An 8,496-nucleotide genomic window follows, 5' to 3' on the forward strand; every position below is an offset into this window, starting at 1 on the left:
AGAAACCCCCACAGTTCCACTCTCTACATATTGCTGTTTGTAATAAAAGGAGGAGAAACGAAAGAAAAGAAGGAGCGAGGGGGAGAGAGAGAGAGAGAGAGAGAGAGGAGAGAAACACTCAGGCTTTCTGACCGTTAAAGCTCCGTGTGGAGAATTACGAGGGAGGAACCAGCCGCGCTCGGTCGGCCCGGTTTAGTCGCGTCGGAGCGGGGGGGAGATGACAACATAATTACAGAGAGTCGTCTCATAACACGTGATTAAACAAACAATGCATGTCGTCTGTTCCGGCTGCCCCCCCCCCCCCCCCTCTCCCACCCACCCCTGCTCCTCTGTCTTTTGTTTTCCTGCATGTGAGTGTGTGTGTGTGTGTGTGTGTGGTTATGTGTGTGTGTGTGTCTGTGTGTCTATGTGTGTGTTAGCCTTCCGATCTGAACAGCAATGTCACGTGCGCCCATGATCACAGAGAAGAGAAAGGAGGTGAATTAGTGCACGTAGGCAACAACAACAGGAACAACAACAGCATCAAAATGCATACAGACAAACAGAGAGCAGATTGGGCTATACTGTATTTCTGCAGTTAGTTAGTAAGTAAGTAAAAGCGGAGCTGAGAGAAAGGCCTTGATTGCAGAAGGACTACATGGTTACTAATGACTCTACTGGAGGGTTCTCCTGCTGCTGCCACAGCGTGTTACGGCCCAGAGACGGCTCTTCAGTGTTTTTAAGAAGGATGCATGTGAATTAAAAAAACATTAGGGCTGCGTTCATTTGCCATCCGTGGCATGTAAGGCCACTTTTGGTCTGAGGGCCACTTAGGGCTGCCTTATTTCTTCACATGACCTTGAAATCAAAGAAGGAGCACGCTTTAATGATTTAGAGGGCTCTCGAGGACTCCAAAGGGAGAGCGACATTGGCCCTCATTAAAATTTGCATTTAAACATAGAAGAAGAAAGAAAATACAAAAAAATGCTACAACAGCCGTCTCCGGCAAGATGCAGATTTGCCAAATAGGTGCAAGTAGAGAGAGAGAGAGAGAGAGAGAGAGAGAGAGAGAGAGAGAGAGAGAGAGAGAGAGAGAGAGAGAGAGAGAGAGAGAGAGAGAGAGAGAGAGAGAGAGAGAGAGAGAGAGAGCGTGCGCATCTGGACTTTTATTTTTTTCTTCTATGTCAACGCGACCTTTCATCCCTTTATCAATGATTGCTTAAATGACATCCTTATTGGCTGCTCCATGCCGTCCTTTGTGCAGACTCAGGCCTGCTCTGATAAACGAGGCGCTGTGGAGCATTGTGATTTGGCGCAGGCCTGAGAGCGACCTGGGGAATGCATTGTGTCACTTTATATTTAGCTTGTATTTCCTCACGGCCCGCTCTTCCGCTCCACATGGTATGATTTTAGCGTGCGTTCGTGTTTGTGCGTACGTGTGTGTGTGTGTGTGTGTGTGTGTGTGTGTGTGTGTGTGTGTGTGTGTGTGTGTGTGTGTGTGTGTGTGTGTGTGTGTGTGTGTGTGTGTGTGTGTGTGTGTGTGTGAATAAGGGGTGAGACATATCCCATCACCCCCTAAAAAAAGAAAATCCTCCATTCCCTCCCCCAGTGCTCACTTATTTCCCCAACGGCTCGGCGTGCCTTGACAAAATAAATAAAAAAATAACTATAGTCTGGCAGCTCTGAGCTCTTTAAAATGTAAAGCAATAATACAAAGGCTGACGTGTCGATCTCCGTTTTCTGTGCTATCGTTTCAGAGGTCCAGTGAGTGAGTGAGTGAGTGAGTGAGTGAGTGAGTGAGTGAGTGAGTGAGTGAGTGAGTGATGGGGGAGAGCGGGTCCAAGCGATTTGTCCAGAGCTAATCTGAGAGACTGGGGGCCAAATGGTTCAGGTGGCTTTTCCGCCTGAAACGTCTCTCACTGAAGACAATCCCGACGCGTTCGCTCATCACAGGTGTTTCTGTGCCACATAAATAAATAAAAAAGAAAACACTCCCAAATATTTACACCGCTCATGTTCTAGTACAAGTGCAACTTCACCTCTCGTGTGTTAATTTAGTTATTTACAGACCTGACGACAAGAGAAGAGCCTTGAACTATACACCGCCGACTACACGGCGCTGTTTGTGTTTTTTTGCCGCGGAGAAGAACAACAGGAAATAAGACTTTTGTCCGCTGGAGATGGCATCAAAAACAACACCTTGTTTCATGTGTCTTAAGTAATCCCGTCCCGACGCCTTCACAGGGCCCCGCGTGGCGCCGTGCCGCTCCTCGGAACAGATTGGGGGAAAGAACGCAAACGATCTGCCGGGGAACTCCCACCGGGGCTCTGCCAAAACACGCTCGTTTGCCAACGCACCTCTGCTGCATAGAGGCTGTGTTTGATTTCTCTCAGGTCTCCCCATCTCTCTCTCTCTCTCTCTCTCTTTCTGTGTCTGTCTCTCTCTCTCTCTCTCTCTGTCTGTCTATCTCTCTCCCTCTCGCTCTGTCTTTTTCATGCTCGCTCACTCGCACCTTGCTTCTATCACTCTTCCGTTTCACTCTCCGTGTCCACCTTTTTTTTTCTCTCTCTCCTTCTCCTTGACTCGCTCTGTCTGTCTCACTCACTCACTTGCACATGCACACACGCACACACACACACACACACACACACACACACACACACACACACTTGTTTACATGAAATATGGGGACCTTACATAGGCTTACATGCATTCTGTAAGAAACTCTAACCTTAACCCTAAACTTAACCTAACCTTAACCTTAACCATAACTCTAACCTTTAACCTTAAGCCTAAATCTAACCATAACCCTAACCTTAACCCTAACCATAACCCTGACCTTATCTATCACACTACAAAAGTTTGTCAAACTAAATCATGACATCATGAAAATGTCCTCATTTGGTAGCGTGTCCTAATTTCGTGTGGAGTCTTGAAAGTGTCCTGATTCTTCACATACAGTAAATGAGGCGCACACACACACACACACCGCCAACTTAACCTAATAATAACCATAACTTTCATCTTTAACCTAACCTTAACCCTAACCATGACCTTACTGTAACTATCACACTACAAAAGTTTGTCAAACTAAATCATGACATCGAAAAATGTCCTCATTTGGTAGCGTGTCCTAATTTCGTGAGTGTGGAGTCTTAAAACTGTCCTGATTCTTCACATAAATGAGGCGCACACACACACACCTCCCCCTCCCCCCTCTCCTCAGAATAATGTGTTAGTTGGCTGTGAGTCTAGCAGAAAGGGCAGCAGTGATAGTCTCCCTCTCCCACAATGCAATAATAACACAGGTGGGCTCATGCCCCCTCCATTTGCTTGGCTCAAGAGGTACAATCAGTTTGTTAGTTTGTGCCCTTGGTTGGGATGAACGCTGTAAACACTGCCGATGTTTATTTTCCAGCGGGGGGGGGGGGGGGGGGGGGAAGGGACACATCCCGATGAGATGTGTACGTCGTCTGCAGCCGTCTGCAGCCGCGACCTCCGCCGCGCTGAGTGCGTTGTTGTCAAACACAAGCCGACATTGTATACGGCCTCATCCGCTGGAATTTCCATGAGGGAAAAGAAAACAAACGTTAAAAAAAAACAGGAAAATCAGCCACTCTCGTTCGAGAAAAATAACAAAACATGAATGAACCGTCTTTTCAGTGGATACGAACAAAAAAGATTGAATTTAAATAAAGAAAAAACAGTCCGAGGGTCAGTCGTTATTGTAAGCATATAGTGTTAAATCGTGTTACACCTGTTTGTGGAAAAACAACAGGTTCCGATTTTGTCTCTCTGTCTCCCTTCAGTGTGTACCTCTTACTGCGCAGACTGTAATAAATTACGGGATTTCATTTTCAGTATTTTGTGCACAATGGGACGGCGGTTTTCACTGGCGGATTCCTCAGGTGTAGGACTTTGGTAGATGCATCCCAGGTGTACGAGATGTACTATGGATGGAGACCAGGTGCTCGGACTTATTTCCGGGATATGCAGTTAATCAACGTCCAGATGCTGAAATATGACTTGTATTTTCCAGGTTTTAAAATAGATTTCCCTTGATATACAAACGCAGGGTAATAATAATGAGGGCAAGATAGAGTCAAGAGACTGTAAGAAGGTTTTATACGAGTGCAGGGAGCAGAAACGTGGTCTTTTTATATATATATATATGGATATGGGCTCCAAAATTGGGATTGAGATAGCGAAAGTTATTAAAGACTGGACTCTGGTCTAATAATAATTGGACTGTTGAAATGTCTGTTCAAATATCAATGCTTTAAAGGTGCTCTAACTATGATTTTTTTTGTTGATAATTTGGAATGGGGGAACATTCCAACCGCACATAATATCAGAACATCATTTAGTGGTTGAGTCTACGAGGTCACCCTCGCTGGTCCCAATGGAATGCACTGGGCCTCTGATGGGCCGTAATCTATACGGTCGTGATTTCAAACTGTCCACTAGTTAACTTAGAGCATCTTTAGTGAAGCTAAACTATAGCAACTTCTGATTTAAGCCTCGGACACTGAGTGTGCTGAACTTGGTAATACAAGAAGACTCAAACCCCGCCCTATTTTCCCAATCCTCCAATCGCAACCACTGTTGTCCGAGAAAAGCAACCGTTGTGATTGGAGGATCGAGAAAAGAGGGCAGGGTTTGAGATATAGGTCCATTGATCAAATTAGGCTCCCACTCCAATGCCCCTTCTCAGATCTATAGTTCATGTGGATTGATTTGATAGCTATAACATGTTGTTTTTGTTTACTTATGTGGTCCTTGGACTTTTATATTTTACTTTTTATATTTTATATTATACTTTTAATTTTCTCCCGTTAAAAACTCTCCCTGCCTTCTCCTCAACCTGTATAACAGAGCTTTTGAATTGAACTGGGTACACTATATACTTGTATCTACTATATCTGTATATGTAATGGTAGTCATATTGTCACCTTAAATTTCGATGCCCCGAGGGAGTTTCAAACCCGTAATCTGCCACACCACGGGTCGACAGCGCAGACCACTATACCAAGAAGTGAACTCACTACTTTGTAACGTGTCTATGTGTCTTTTGAGGGTGAGAGTGAGTTTAACCCATAGCACCGCTACTCACTTCACAACATCTGAAGTCCATCGTGACTGCGCCTCGCGGTACCATCCGTTACATATATTCCATACTTCTATATTCTTATTAGTAATACCACTGGCTAGGATGGTTTACTACCATAGTGTATTCATTGTACCACTGTATATATTAATAATGTGCATACATTAGCTTAGCATATTTACTCTGTAGCTTTGTCATATATACTCCCCACATGTTAGATTGTATATTGATGCACTTTACTGTTATTTTGCACTTTACTGTTAAATGACAACTTAATTCTGTTGTACTGTACATGTGCTGCATGCATTGACAATAAAGTAAAATCTAATCTAATTCACAGGGTTTTGCCTGGGAGTTGATGGTGACTAAGGGGAAATAAAACTGATGTGATTTGTTAAAAATCTAAACAAAATCTGCCTGTTCCCCTCAGACAGAGAGAGAGAGCCTCCCTCCCTGCTTGCATACTCCAATAGCTAACCTTTACCTGCATGTGTAGTGTTCCCCACAGGACGGGCACATATACACACACAGTCGGAGCAGAGGACTGTGTACGTGCAAGACGGGATTTAATTAATTTGTTTTTGTGAGTTTGGGAAATCTATTTGTGGTCATGGGCCTTTTTTGATATTACGGTGGGTCGCCACCAAAAGATCTAGTTTCTAGTTTCAAGTTTTTGTTGTTGTATAAAGTACATTTACATTACAGTGAAATGCTTGGTTCTGGAGCCTCCTGAGAATGTGCTTCATACAGAGAGGAATAAAGTCCCAACACTATACAACATATACAATATACAAACTAAAGTATACAGCCTAGAGTACAATGAAGTAAAAATGCGGACAATGAGGTACAAAAATGTATGCGTGGGAAACATTGACACAGCATAATAATGTAAGTATAATTATGTCTGTATATCTGTAAAAAACATTATGATGTAGTGACACAAAATGAAACATTTGACCTATATGACATGTACCCCCCCCCCCCCCCCCCCCCCAGAGTACAGCTACATTGATATAGTACAAGCAGTTGTCACACGCAGGACGTGTCTAAGGCTCAAGCAAAAAAAAAAAAGACTGTCTACATATCTGATAATAACCCGTTTATCCCAGCTTAAACGATGACAACACTGCAACGCCAATACACATGTGGCCTCCGACGTGATGTTGGTCAATATCTATTGACAGACAAATCATTGTTGTTGTTGTTCTTGTCCGTGTGTGTGTATGTGTGTGTGTGTGTGTGTGTGTGTGTGTGTGTGTGTGTGTGCGTGTGTGTCCTCGTCATGTGGCCCCGGCTCCCCTGACGCATGGCGCACGGGCTAAACTGGGGGAGTGAATGCGATTGGATTTTCAGTCTCCATCATTAAATTCCCATGCGGGGAATGCTAATTCCAGTATTCAGTGCTCTGATGCCAGGGGTTGCTTTCATCTTAAACTGATTCCAGTCTAATTAGATTGGGCATGTGGGTGGGGGGGGTGGATGTATCCATCTGGACTAATCTCTGCCTCCCTGTCCCAAACATTGTACTATCCAGAGAAAATCCATTGGCTGCAGGCTATTCAGAGGCAGATCCGCCGCCACTGCCGTGTCCTCTACACAGTCTCGACCGGGAGCGCCGCGGCGGGGAGGAGAATGCGTGCGGGGAGGAGAGTGCACGCGGGTAGGGGGAGTGTGCGCGCGGGGAGGAAAGTGCGCCCAGGGAGGAGAGTGCGCGCAGGGAGGAGGTGCACTTGCGGTGTGTAGCGTGGCGTGTAGCGGCGTGTAGCAGCGGGACTACGGCCCCGGCACACCAGCCGCAACTTTCAGCACGCAGGCTGGCGGGCGACCAGCGCTTCACTTTCGCTCCCAGGAGTTAGACAAGAAGATACATACCCTTTTCTTCTCTGTGCGTGCAGTAGGCTTAGGGAACGCCCGCACCGTTAGCGTAGCTTAGCTTCATCACTGGCAGTGGGGCAGTCCTTTACCCTGAAGTTCCCTACAGTCCCCTACAGTCACGAAATACACTCCAAATACAACTCCAAAATTTACCACGTGGAGAAATAAAAGATAATTGAATTCGACAATTACGTTTTCTAAGCAAATATACTCAGAACTATTTTTTTTACCACTCCTCTCTGGGCTCAGTCAGTGATTTCACGCAACGCAGTGATACTTACTAACGTGACGCCAGTGTTTGTTTACATTCTCATTTCATTCAAAGGATCCGAACCGATTGAAGTTTATGGATACCATGCCTTCAAATCGATGACGATTAAAAGCCTCCACAATTTAGAAAACAGTATTCCCATGGCTGGTGTTGATATGCTGCTAGCTAACGAACCTAAACTAACTTTAGGTTAGTTGTAACGTTAGTTTAGGTTTGTGTTAACGTTAGATAATGTACAAAATAAACGTATTTCCGGTGCTTTAGACGTCGCCCTTTTTTTTAAACCCCCCGACCGGAAGTAAAAATGATGCCTCTTTTTCTGCTTACGCCTCCGGTTCTGTGTTTGTTGGTTTTCGTTAGCTAGCAGCATATAAACACCAGCCATGGGAATACTGTTTTCTAAATTGTGGAGGCTTTTAATCGTCAATGAATCGTCAATGAAGCTAAGCCTACTGCACGCACAGAGAAGAAAAGGGTATGTATCTTCTTGTCTAACTCCAGGGAAGATGGCAAATAAGCTAATTTCCCAAAATGTTGGCGTTTTCCTTTAACGGACGTAGCTGTGCCCACTGGCCGCAAGCGGGTGCGCGACTCACGGGGAAGCGATCGTTTTCGCTTTGGTTCACGCACATTTTCACAGAAATACACTCAATATCTGCATTAAGCCGCAGGCAGACCAGACGCGCGGGTTTCGTGCGAGATCGCGCGCGTGTTCTGGCACACAGAGTCCAACTTCAGAGCATGAGGAAGCGCGCACGGAGGAAGGCACATTTACATTGGAACAGCTGTAAATGCCTAGTCTACTGTATATGCGAAGTCAGTCCCCGATTGAAGATTGTTTAAAGATTTCCAGTTCCAGTGTTCTATTGTCCATTTAGCATACAACCCGTTATTATATAATTAATTCGAATGTTAGAATTCATTTTAGAATGATGATCAGTGTGACTGTACTCCTGAAAAAGTATAGTAATATGGTTTATTTGTATTGGGAAAGACACATTAGCTGGTTGAACAACATCTATATGTGTGGTAATAATGCAGATATTGAGTGTATTTCTGTGAAAATGCGCGTGGCGCACGTCTCTGAATCCAATTGAAGCGAAAACGATCGCTTCTGCCCCGCGAGTCGCGCGCCCGCTTGCGGCCGGTGGGCACAGCTACGTCCGTTAACATGGGAGCGAAAGTGAAGCGCTGGTCGCCCGCCTGCCTTCGATTGCGGCTGGTGTGCCGGGGCCGTGAGGGTGGAACCTTCTGATGGTGAGT

This window comes from Notolepis coatsorum (assembly GCF_963971535.1).
Source record: "Notolepis coatsorum genome assembly, chromosome: 12".
Lineage (NCBI taxonomy): Eukaryota > Metazoa > Chordata > Actinopteri > Aulopiformes > Paralepididae > Notolepis > Notolepis coatsorum.